The 13,341-nt window shown below is 38.3% G+C and overlaps 1 protein-coding gene and 1 pseudogene across 6 annotated transcripts in view; one reads left to right on the plus strand and one right to left on the minus strand.

Moving 5' to 3' along the window:
• The window catches only part of PPM1B (protein phosphatase, Mg2+/Mn2+ dependent 1B), a 108,918-nt gene that overhangs the window by 32,029 nt on the left and 63,548 nt on the right, over positions 1-13,341 (plus strand). The gene's annotated exons all lie outside the window — the stretch shown is intronic.
• LOC139185947 (small nuclear ribonucleoprotein E-like) lies at positions 6,829-9,212 on the minus strand (annotated as a pseudogene).

A 13,341-nucleotide genomic window follows, 5' to 3' on the forward strand; every position in this document is an offset into this window, starting at 1 on the left:
GAGTGGTGAATTAATTTTGCTCTGTTGTTTCTGGTTCTTTACCTTTGTGTTACTGGTAGGTTTTACTTATGTGCTGTGGTGTTGTGTTATTCCACTTACAAAACAAGAGACTTTTAGGAAAGACAAATACGTCTTTAGGAAAGTAGATGGCAGTTATGATAGTTTTGTGACTATTGATTTCTCATCTCAGGTGATAGGCGTTAGTCTACTCTGTTATTGGAAATCTCCCTTGAAAGAAGCATTTTTGTCTAGATAATTCTTTTAGACTCTGCTCTTTAGATAGATATGGGGAATGGGGTTTAGACAAATCCTCTTTCTGCATCTGTTGATTTTCAGATGTCTCAAAATAATTTTTATGCCACTGGGATGAAATTTGCATCCCTTCACATGTTTGAAAAAACAACAGTTTAGTTAAAGATAAAACACTTCTGTCATGCCTGCTTCCTTGAAATCTGACACAGTGCCACTTCCCTGTGCATTGCGCTTTGGAAGACTGAAACTAGCCTGATATATCTACTCCTCTCCTGCTTCAGGTGCTTTATTTAGAAGGGTGTGGGAGAGGGTGAAGGATTGAATTCTTATGGGATTCTTTAATTGCCTTTAAAATCAAATAGCTTAAATATAGTGTGCTGTTTTTTCCTTAAATTGTAAATATGTTGCCCCCCAGTCCTTTGCTGACGCGACTGTATGGTACTTCGTCCTGTAGACGAAGGCCTGTTAGCCTCAGCACCGTTGACATCTGAGCTGTTCTTTGCTGCAAGGCTTTCTGCAGCACAGGACGTTTTGCAGCCTTCCTGGCCTCTTCTAACTAGATGCCAGGCTTGTCTTCTCCCCACATCAGTTGTGACGACCGCAAATGTCTCTAGACATTGCCAGATGTCTTTCTCTCCTGGTTGAGAACCACTGCTATAGATTTGTTCCATTTCTCTGTTGTTGGATATACAGATTGTTTTTATATTCAGTATAAATAACACCATAATGAGGCTTATACACAAAGATTTTTCTCTCTTGATCTTCCATTTTGGAGAATTATATTATTTCCAAATACATAACTTTTCCTGTTCCTATTATAGAGGATTATTTTTTAACATACTGATAGATCCTATTTGTTAGTATTTTTAATCTTTTAAAATAATATTTTTGTACATTTGGGCTTATTTCTTTAAGATAACTTCTCAGAAACAGAACCACTAGGTCAGAGTTTCCAGGTTTATATACTCTTGGTATTTTTAGGATACACTTACAAGCCACCCTGGCATGATTGGCCAAATCACAGGTAGAAAGATTTTCCATAGCCAATGTATAATCCTTGCTTTAGCCAACACTTTGGTTGGTAGGGGTGTTCTACTTAATTTTGGTAGAAACCTGAGACTGACTTGTTACTCTTAAATTTTTTAAAAGAAATTTTAAATTTTGAAGTAATTTTAGGTTTATGGGAAAGTTCCAAAGATAGTACAGAGAGTGTTCCTGCATACCCCTTGACCAGTTTCCTCTCTGTCAACTTCTTACGTTACTGTGGTCTAAACTAAGAAACCAACATTGGTGCTGTTCTACCAGCTACGCTCCAGACTTGATTTAGATTTCACCAGCTTTTCTTTGCCAGGATCCTGTCTGGGTGCCACATTACATTTAGTACCCTTGCCTTTTGGGTCCCCATACAGTTATAGGAATATCGTTGATTTTAAAAAGGAAGGAAAAGGTTTTTTTAATGCATTAAGCACTTAAGCCTTAAGTTTAAGAAGCTGCTCTCTAGTCTGCTTTGGTTTGAATCCTGATTGCCACCTAAGTTGTATTGTATGAGTATACTAGGTATCTGACTTTTCTCAATTGTAAAATAAGAATATTGATAGTGCTAACTTTACTGCCTAGTATTTGATTTAAATGATATAGTACTGTCAGTCTCTTAATATAGAGCCTGACAGAGCTCACAAAAAAATTAAGCATTTTTGTTATTGCTGTTTAGTTTTTTAGTCAGAACACCTGGAGAAGGAAATGGCAACCCACTCCAGTACTCTTGCCTAGAGAATCCTGTGGACAGAGGAGCCTGGTGGGCTGCTGTCCATAGGGTTGCGCAGAGTTGGACATGACTGAAGTGACTTAGCAGCAGCAGGCAAAACACCATACTTGTCTTTAGAAACCCTTGAGGAAAATCTTGTCCATGGGCCTGAGGCCTCCCTGGCACATCTTCTGTTTGATAGGAAGCAGATGGGATTGACAGATAATGCTGTTGTTGAATAGACTCACCAAGATCCACATGCCCCCTCTAAGAAAACTGTGCCAAATGTAGAAAGGAGAGGGGGAATTTTGCAGTATACGAATGTCCTTTGTTGAAATTTTATGACTTGCTTTCTTTAAAGATTTTTGGCTAGAGGTCGCTTTGAAAATTGTTTGCCTTTTTGATATTTGTTATTTTTGAGAGTAGAATTTCAATGAGTTAATCTTTGTGAAGCATTTGAAACAGTGCCTGTCACAGAATGAGTGTTACGGAAGTATTTACTTATTCTTCGGTGCCTCAAATAAGATAAAAACATTATAATTGCTTGTTATAAGAAGCCTCTGTATCTAAAGTTAACTTTATATATAATAAGAGGTGAGAGGACCATTAACCCTCTTAGATTAGTCACCTGGTTGTCCCTGAGAGGGTTTTGTTGCTGACCAAAGAAAGCGCTCTGCAGTCTGCCCCCTCAAACTGTTGAGACAGCAAAAGATTCTTACCTTTGGCCATGAGGCTGATAAAAGTGTGAGTGATATTTAGCATTTGTAATCATGAAGAAGTAAAGGCAAAATGAAATGGCTCAGGAAATTTTTTTTTTCTACATGTCTTGCAATTTAAATATCATTATGATAAAAAAATATAAATTTAGTTGCTCTTAATTTTGATAGAACACAGAGAGAGACAGCATTGTTAGTTTTAAAACATTTTGGTGATGGAAATTTTCATACATACAGAAAAGTAGAAATAAAGTGTAAATTGAGCATCCATGTATCAGGTTGGCCAGAAAGTTTGTTCGGTTATGGGATATGTTGTTCAATAAAGTTCTTGGTGAAAATGAAAAATAGGTTTTTTATTTTTACTTAAAACTGAACAAACTTTTTGGCCAACCCAATACCTGTTACGCTCCTTCAATAAATATTGACATAGAGCCAATTAAATGTAGTATTTTTAGATTGCTGTGGACTGGCATAACATCATCAGTCTGACAACAACTATATTCATTTTGGGATATTTTCCCTTATATGTACAGATTTTATGCTATTCCATGGGTACAATTTTTTTACTGTTTATGTCTCTAAATAGTAAGCATCATTTTAATGGGGAATTACATTTTATCTTTTATCCCTCTCAAATTCCCCTTCTTCTTTGTTTATTTGCTCCTCTTTCCATATTCCGTTTTGACTTTAGCTTAGGAAGGGCACTCGGTTTTTCTGTTGCAGTAGACGCCAAAATAATGATGCATCTTGGGTTTTGTATATTTGTAAACAATAGACACCCTCTAGTACAGAGTTGTCTTTTCCTCTTTAATTTTGGTGGTGAGTAGTGCATGTAAACTGTTAAGTGACTGAAGGACAGCTGCACTCCAGTTTTTAATTTAATTTCATCCTTTCTTTCAGCTTCTGTAATGAAGAACAATTTTTAAAGAAATATTGTAATGCTAACTAGACACCTGGTAGGTCTACCCTCAGGAATAGATAAACATGCCATTTCTTCTTTTACAAGGACTCAGGATTCACTATCAGCCCTGCTCAGACTTAATGTGTGTGTGTGTGTGTGTGTGAGTCACTTCAGTTCAGTTCAGTTGCTCAGTCGTGTCCGACTCTTTGTGACCCCCATGAACTGCAGCACACCAGGCCTCCCTGTCCATCACCAAGTCCCAAACTCACGTCCGTTGAGTTGGTGATGCCATCCAACCATCTCATCCTCTGTCGTCCCCTTCTCCTCCTGCCCTCAATCTTTCCCAACATCACTGTCTTTTCAAATGAGTCAACTCTTCACATCAGATGGCCAAAGTATTGGAATTTCAGCTTCAACATCAGTCCTTCCAGTGCACACCCAGGACTGATCTCCTTTAGGATGGACTGGTTGGATCTCCTTGCAGTCCAAAGGACTCTCAAGAGTCTTCTCCAGCACCACAGTTCAAAAGCATCAATTCTTCTGCACTCAGCTTTCTTTATAGTCCAACTCTCACATCGACGCATGACTACTGGAAAAACCATAGCCTTGACTAGATGGACCTTTGTTGACAAAGTAATGTCTCTGCTTTTTAATATGCTATCTAGGTTGGTCATAACTTTCCTTCCAAAGAATAAGCGTCTTTTAATTTCATGGCTGCAATCACCATCTGCAGTGATTTTGGAGCCCAGAAAAATAAAGTTAGCCACTGTTTCCACTGTTTCCCCATCTGTTTGCCACAAAGTGATGGGACTGGATGCCATGATCTTAGTTTTCTGAATGTTGAGTTTTAAGCCAACTTTTTCACTCTCCTCTTTCACTTTCAAGGCTCTTTAGTTCTTTTTCCCTTTCTGCCATAAGGGTGGTGTCATCTACATATCTGAGGTTATTGATATTTCTCCCGGCAAGCTTGATTCCAGCTTGTGCTTCTTCAAGCCCAACGTTTCTCATGATGTACTCTGCATATAAGTTATATAAGCAGGATGATAATATACAGCCTTGACGTATTCCTTTTCCTATTTGGAACCAGTCTGTTGTTCCATGTCCAGTTCTAACTGTTGCTTCCTGACCTGCATATAGTCACTGCTGCTGCTGCTGCTGCTAAGTCGCTTCAGTCGTGTCCGACTCTGTGCGACCCCATAGACGGCAGCCCACCAGGCTCCCCTGTCCCTGGGATTCTCCAGGCCAGAACACTGGAGTGGGTTGCCAATTCCTTCTCCAATGCAGAAAGTCGCTCAGTTGCTAGTCATGTCCAATCCTTTGCGACCCCATGGACCGTGGCCGGCCTGGCTCCTCTGTCCAAGGAATTCTCTAGGCAGGAATACTAGAGTAGGTTGTCTTTCCCTTCTCCAGGGGATCTTTCCAACCCAGGTATAGAACCCAAGTCCCCCACATTGCAGGCAGATTCTTTACTGTCTGAACCACCAGGGAAGCCCTGGGACTTAATTCCTCTTCTCTAGTCTAAGTGGTCCCAGCTTCTTCAGATGTTTGTTACCTGATGTATTTTTTCCAGTTGCCTGCTGTTCTCATCTTTTACTTGGGATATATTTTAATTTTGTCAGTGTTCCTCTTAAGTGTGGTCCTTAGAATGAAATTTGTTGCTGTATACGTTTGATAAATCACTGTGCTGAACCTTATATCAATCTGGACTATTGTATTTTTTAGCTTTACTGAGCTTGAGTTGGAAACTGTGGTTCAGCCATTTTCAGTTGCAGTAGGCCTCCCATAATGTGAGCATTATCCAATGCAGATTATTTCTGGTAAGTCAGCTACTTCATTTGGTGCTCACTTGCTCATTCATTCATTCCATACATATTTATGGGCTTCCCTAGTGGCTCAGTTGGTAAAGAATTGGCTTGCAGTGCAGGAGGCCTGGGTTCAATCCCTGGGTTGGGAAGATCCCTTGGAGAAGGAAATGGCAACCCACTCCAGTACTCTTGTTTGGAGAATTCCATGGACAGAGGTGTGGTACAGGCTGCAGTCCATGGAGCTGCAAAGAGTTGGATACGACTGTGCACCTAACTGTCACTTCTTTCCGTACATATTTATGGAGTGCTTACTGTGTACCATGCGTAGTTGTAGTCATTTTGGCATTGTGTAAGACAGATGTGTTTCTCTTCTCTTGGATCTTACATTCTGGCTGATATCAATAAAGTAAAGAATTGGATGAAAAACCGTTTCAGCAAGCTGTGAGTGAAAGAAAACTGAAAAATGAACTGTGATAGTATTCGGGGTTCTCAGGAAAGGTCTCTTTGAGTTAAACTGCTGGGCTGAGATCTAAATGTCAAGGAGCCAGCCATGAAGGTATGCGGGTGGAGAAATAAGGGTTATTCCAGGAAGAGGAAGAAGTAAAAACAAAAGTCCAGAGATAGGGAACAAGCTTGACATGTTGAGTGAAAAGATAAGTCCACAGTGGCTAGAGAGCTTAAGTGATGGTGGAAGAGTTATAGGAAGTAAGATTGAAGAACTAAACAGGAGTCAGATCATAGAGGACTGTGGTAAGTTTTTCTTTAAATTTTCTTTAAATTCAGTGGGAAGTCAAGAGTGAAATGATTTCTTCATATGGAAGAAAGATCACTCTGGAGAATGAATTAGAGGCAAAAGTGGAAGAAGGACCACTGGTTATTGCAGTAGTCTACGCAGTGGACAGTGATCACTTTGTGATGGTGCAGCTACAGATGAGAGATGTGGGATGGATTCAGGATATATTTAGAGATAAAATTGATAGGATTTGCTAGTGAATTAAATAGTGTGTTTGAGAGAAAGCAGAGTCAAGGTTCTGACAAACAGTTTTTTTTATTCATGTGAGGAAGTGGAGATTTGTTTAAACTCTGGAAGAAAAAAACCTCACATATTTTAAGTATTTACTATGGTGTGTGTTGTTGATGGTTAAGAGAATGGACTCTGGAGTTAGACTGCTTGGTAACAGTAGCTCTGCTACCTACCTTGGACAAGTTACTCAGCCATTCTTTGACTCAGTGCTCTCATCTATAAAGTGAGGACAGTAATAATATCCATCTTAAAAGTGTGTTGCAAAGATTAAGTGACTTGATTGATGTAGGTGTAGATAATACAGGCTCCAGCACCTACTCATATAAAGAATCTATATAAATGTTAGCTTTTATTATCTTAAAGGTCTTTGCAAGGGTTTTTTTTTTTTTTTTTTTAATAAAAACAGTCCCACAGCATTTATTGTAATCTGGTAATAACATAAGGGTGAGCAGAACAATATGAATACATGTTTTAGAACTACATCTCTAACAAAGGACACCTAAAAAAACCAACGGTATTGCCAAATAGTTTCTCACTTCATCTGTCATTTCTAGTTGGAGACACTTTGGAGCAGAGTAATGTTATCTCCTTTTAGCGTGATCCGACCCAGTTGTTTTCTTGACTTTGTTTTAGAATGAATCTCTGCTGCGTCATCTAATACGAGGTTCATATACTCATCAAAACCAGTGATACAGCCCTCTGTCTGCATATTCACTTGCTCATAAAGGCGCACCCGAATCCGTGATCTATTTTGCAAGTATCTGAAGATGACATTGATGGGCGCAGCATCACCTTCTGCACCTTCTGGCCCCGTTCGCCATGCTGTACACTCACAAGCACCACAGTGCTCCACAGGCTCCCCTGTGCTGACTGATTATACTAATAGCTATATAAGATACAGTTCTTCTCTTTAATTGAAGCTTTATATTTTTTGCCTTTCCCCAGGGACATCTGTAATTTTTTGTTTACTGCCATTGTGAAAATATGATAAAGATTATTTTGTGTTTTCCTGTAGCTCTGTGTTGCTAGCTAAAATCTGCTTAGGACTGCGTTTGTATCAAATCTCTTTCAGAGTATGCTATACTAGAATATCTTACACTGAAGAAATGTCTTGCAAGAGGTACCAGAAATGCTGGGGTTTTGCTAACATGCCTCATAATACAGCTTTTATATTCCTTTTTGGGAAGTATCTATTAATCCTATTTCTGTAAAATTATAAAATGCACCATGAGAATTTTTTCACCTTGTTTCTTACAGAAGTACAGTTCATTTAACTAGAATTTGATATTTTGATTTATAGCATAGTAAGTAATACTAAATATTTAGTCTTGTTCTAAATTCTTTCGAGAAAGGAACTTTTCTGTTAGTGGTATATACATCTCTTTATGAATTTATGATGTGTTTTGCCCTAGATTGGTGCTTTTAGAGATTATTAATTACATCCCAATTTTTTAAAAATCTTGCATCAAGTGTAGAATCCATGCTTTTTATTTATTCTTTTTAATAGTAGGATTTACCAGTGGGTTTACTACTTCAAAGAAGTGCCAGTGTATTGAAACAAGCAGGATGTGTCTGCTGGGTGTTAATGGCTCTCTCACCATGTCACTATGAGTGAGTGTTCCTTTGTTTGCAGAGAGGAAAACCTTTGGGTATCACTATATTGATATTTCTAGTCAAAATTTATTTACATTTTTATAGATTATAGCTTTGATTACTAAAGGATTCGTTATAAAGGGATTTTCATAGTTGAAATAACATTCATGAAATGGTATTAAATTTAAGTATTTAATGTTCATTACATTTACATGGTTTAAAACAGAAAAGATACAGCATGGTATATAATGGAGATTCTCTCTTTAATTCCTGTCTACCAGCCTGTTGATTTCTCTTCCCCACAGGTATCAGTTCTCTGTATGCTTCCAGGAAATGAATATAAACATTTATGCAGGAATATATACATCTGTGCACTTGCCCACATGTGTATATATTCTTTTTTAAAAGTTGTAGGGTATTATGGTTTATATTTTATCTTTAAGTGTATATCATAATTCATCCCTATTAAATAAAATTTGCTGTTGTTCAGTTGCTCAGAAAATATTTTTTAGGCACTGTAAGTTTCTTGGTTCTTTTAAAGTCTAGATTGATATGTATACGCAAATATGTAGTTTTCTAGAGTTTCTGTTACATAAGGATTTCATAGATCTTTTCAATAAAATATGGCACATGGTTCTGATGTTGTTATTCAGTCACTCAGTCATGTCCAGCTCTTTGCGACCCCATGGACTGCAGCATGCCAAGCTGCCCTGTCCTTCACCATCTTCTGCAGCTTGCTCAAACTCATGTCCCTTGAGTCGGTGATGCCATCCAACCATCTCGTCCTCTGTTGTCCCCTTCTCCTGCCTTCAGTCTTTCCCAGCATCAGTCTTTTCTAATGAGTCGGCTCTTTGCATCAAGTGGCCAAAGTATTGGAGCTTCAGAGTATTAGAACTGATAATAAAATTATCAGTTGCCAAATGAGTGATACTAAAATTGTTTTTTCTATTTTACCATTGCCACTCATATGTCTGTCCGTCTACCTACCATCCAGTTAACTATTCATCTGTCCATCCACCATCTACCATTTGTACATTTAGGAGTAAACCTGTAGGTAGAATTTTAGAATGTGGTTGAAGAGTATGTGCAACTGTAATTTTTGGTAGACTTTATTAAATTGCCTTCCGGTGAGGTTGTACCACTCTCTTGATACCAGCAATGTATGTTCCTGCATCATGTCGTCAAGAGAATGATTATCAAACCTTTGACCTTTGCCAGTCTGACACGTGAAAAATTATCTTAGTGTAGTCTTAATTTTCATTTCTTTTATGAATGTGAAGTTGTACATAGTTTAAGATCCATTTCTGGGGGGTTTTTTGGTCCATTTATCTATCATGGTGTTCATCTTCTTACTGATTTATGGGACCCTTTTAATATTAGGGAAATTAGTTCATGATATGTAATATAATTTTTTATTTCTTATCCATGTAGTGTGCTATTGTTTTACTTTGTTTCTTTAATATATTTTCTTTTCTTTTTTAGTTAAAATAACTAGTTTATCTACAATCAAATAGTTCTAAAAGCTCCTCTCGGAGAAGATTCCCCGGAACCAACCGTTTTGAACTCTTGTAGCTGATTCCTTTGGAATTTATCTTCAAATTTCTAAACAGCTGTGCTTCTTGATTTTTCTTTCTTCTTTTTTTTTTTAGTTTTAGGAATTATCTGTCCCATTACAGAAGAAGAGATTTAACCACTGTACTACCCCAAACACATGTATTCCCTACACACCCTTCTCCCTTCACCTCCTGTTCTTCCTCATCTCTTCCAGATAGGATTACTTATTTCCAGGACAATTTCTTGTTTTCCTTGGAGTTCTTAAATTTCGTTTGGTGTGCTAATCATTAATTTAACCCCCAGCTTTCCCCCAGTTGAGACCGACACCATTCTAATTCTTGGGGTTTTGTATGAAAACTTTTTTCTCACTGAAAGCACAAAGGCTCTACCTATCAATTTTGCATAATGTGCCTTTGTAAGTTTTCTATTTTCATCCATTGTGCTTGGCACAGAGTAGACCCCTTCAGTCTTGAAAATCATGCCATTCAGTTTGGAAATTTTCTTAGATTATTTTAAAAAATTATTTCCTCTCTTCAGTTTTCTGTTTTCTCTTACTCCTGTTTTTGACTCCTAAACCTCCTGGACTGATCGTGTACTGTTTTACCATGTCTGCCTTGTGCTGTAATTTCTGGGAGTTTCCTTCAACATTTATCTTTCCAACTTTCTCTTTTATGATTATGTTTTTACTTTACAGGAGCTCTTTGTTCCTCTGAATGTTCTGTTTTTCCTTTTAATAACATCTTGTTATTTCATGGATTCAAAAATCTTATCTTTCTGAAAGGAGTTTGCTCACTTGTTTCCTTCCTCTCGTCTTTCCTTAAATTTTCTTTCCCTAACCTCATCCCTTTTTCTTCCAAGCTGCCCTTTTCTGCTTGTTTTGCTTGCAAATCCCCTACCCCCCACCCCCACCCCCACCCCCAGCCACCCTTCTATTAGGGGACTTCTGTGTTTGGCCGTGGGCTTTCTGCTTATATTTTAAAGTGGGCATTGAATAGCTGATTGGAAGCTCTGTGCTTGTCCATGGAACTTATTGGCTGTGGGCTTCACTCCAGGGTAATCTGACTGACCTGTTTGTGTGAGTAACCTCCAATATTAGCACCTTTTGGTCTTCCTTTAGGGCTGGTGATATTATAAAGAGTAGAAAAACTCTTCTCATCTTTTTAAGAGGGTATAAATTTGATTGCCATCACTTTGAAAATCAGGTGTCTGGAAAAGATTTTCAGTTCAGTCACTCAGTTGTGTATTATGTCAAAACTTTCACTTAATTTTATGTTTTTTAAATCTCACTTCCAACCTTTATCTCTCTGTCTGGTTTTCTTCAATACCAAAAGTCTTGTTTACTTTCTTCAGAAATATTATTATTTAATACAAGTGAAGTGAAAGTCTCCCAGTCGTGTCTGGACTCTTTGCGACCCTATGAACTATACAGTCCATGGAATTCTCCAGGACAGAATACTGGAGTGGGTAGCCTTTCCCTTCTCCAGGGGATCTTCCCAACCCAGGAATCAAACCCAGGTCTCCCGCTTTGCAGGCGGATTCTTTACCAGCTGAGCCACAAGGGAAGCCTTTAATATAAGGCCTATCATAAAAAATATGTAGTTAATTGTCTTGTGTGAGAGACGCTGCTTCCAGGAGTTCAGAAGGATGATAAGTGATTTGGAGAGTTTTATAAAATTTCATTTAAGGGGATATGCTTGACTTGAAGGTTGTTTCTTTTCTAAGTTGGAGTAGACAATATGGTGGCTGTTACTTTGGGAACCTTGGGGAACAGGCCCACAAAACTTGTAACTTTCATTCAGAAATCAAGAAATCTGGTCTAAATTCTTAAATTTTTTTTCTTCTTTCTTTTCATGAATCATTTGCTGTGCATGAGATATGAACTTGGCTGGTGGTACTGTTCTTTTATGAACTATACTTTGATCTTACTGTGTCATATTTAATCTTTTAGCTGTTAGTAGCTGGTAATTCACTTACTAATCAGACTTCAAAAGCAGAGTTTCAGAGCAGGAAGAGATGCTCAATATTATTGTATATAACTTTTTTCCTAAGAAAACAGATAAGTGGAAGAGCCAGAAATCAAACCCAATGTTCAGGCATTCTTTTTCTTGTTTCCTATAGTTCATTGTCTTGATATGTTTATTGCATGTGTATGTATCTTGAGTACAAGTTCAGTTCAGTTCAGTCACTCAGTTGTGTCTGACTCTTTGCGACCCCATGGACTGCAGCACGCCAGGCTTCCCTGTCCATCACCAACTCTGAGTTTACTCAAACTCATGCCCATTGAGTCTGTGATGCCATCCAACTATCTCATCCTCTGTTGTCCCCTTCTCCTCCCGCCTTCAACCTTTCCCAGCACCAGGGTCTTTTCCAGTGAGTTAGTTCTTCGCAGCAGGTGGCCAAAGTATTGGAATTTCAGCTTCAACATCAGTCCTTCCAATGAATATTCAGGACTGATTTCCTTTAGTAAAAGTTCATATGCTTTTATTTTTTAGCAGAAAATATTTCATTTTTCAGGCACGGTAAGTTCCTTGGTTCTTTTAAAGTCTAGATTGATGTGTATACTCAGATGTGTAGTTTTCTAGAATTTCTGTTGCATGAGGATTTCATAGATCATTTCAATAAAATGTGGCACTTGGTTCTAATGTTGTCGTTCAGTCACTCAGTCATGTCCAGCTTTTTGAGACCCCATGGACAGCAGCATGCCAGGCTTCCATGTCCTTCACCATCTCCTGAAGCTTGCTCAAACCTATGTCCATTGAGTCGGAGTCAGTAATGCTATCCAACCATCTCGTTCTGTGTCATCCCCTTCTCCTCCTGCCTACAATCTTTCTGAGCATCAGAGTCTTTTCAAATGAGTCGGTTCTTCGCATCATGTGGCCAAAATATTGGAACTTCAGTTTCGGCATCAGTCCTTCCAGTGAATATTCAGGACTGATTTCCTGTAGGATTGATTGGTTTTATCTCCTTGCAGTCCACAGGACTCTCAATAGCCTTCTCTAACACCACAGTTTGAAAGCATCAATTCCTCGGCGCTCAGCCGCCTTTCTGGTCCAACTCTCACATCCATACACGACTACTGGAAAAGCTATAGCTTTGACTAGACGGACCTTTGCTGGCAAAGTAATGGCTTTTTAATACTTTGTCTAGGTCCTAATAATCTCTAACAGGTATTTTTGTAATTCATATGAGAAACTTCATGGCCAAGCCTTTCAGATGATCCTATTAAATGAACCTTAATAATTAAAATGGCTATGAGTATGTGTGAGTAAACTGTTACTTCTTAAAAAAAAAAAGTCTATGCAGGTAGTGGCCAGTGTTCTCATTTGCAGTTCTTTTTCTTAAACCAAAATTCCTTTCCCCTTTGGGAGACTGTCCATTTTTATTATTGCCCCTCAATAATAACTTAAGGGAGACAGAGATCATTCAGCTTATCTTTAACGCCCTCTATAGAACATGAACTTGAGACTTTTTGCCCTTAATTTGACATGAGATAATTGAGGTAAAACAGTCAGCAAAAACAAGACCAGCTGACTGTGGCTCAGATCATGAATTCCTTATTGCCAAATTTAGACTTAAGTTGAAGTAAGTGGGGAAAACCACTAGACCATTCAGTATGACCTAAATCAAATCCCTTATGATTATATAGTGGAAGTGAGAAATAGATTTAAGGCACTAGATCTGATAGATAGAGTGCCTGATGAACTATGAGCAGAGGTTGGTGACATTGTATAGGAGATAGGGATCAAGACCAT

Source organism: Bos indicus, chromosome 11, assembly GCF_029378745.1.
Source record: "Bos indicus isolate NIAB-ARS_2022 breed Sahiwal x Tharparkar chromosome 11, NIAB-ARS_B.indTharparkar_mat_pri_1.0, whole genome shotgun sequence".
Taxonomy (NCBI): Eukaryota; Metazoa; Chordata; class Mammalia; order Artiodactyla; family Bovidae; genus Bos; species Bos indicus.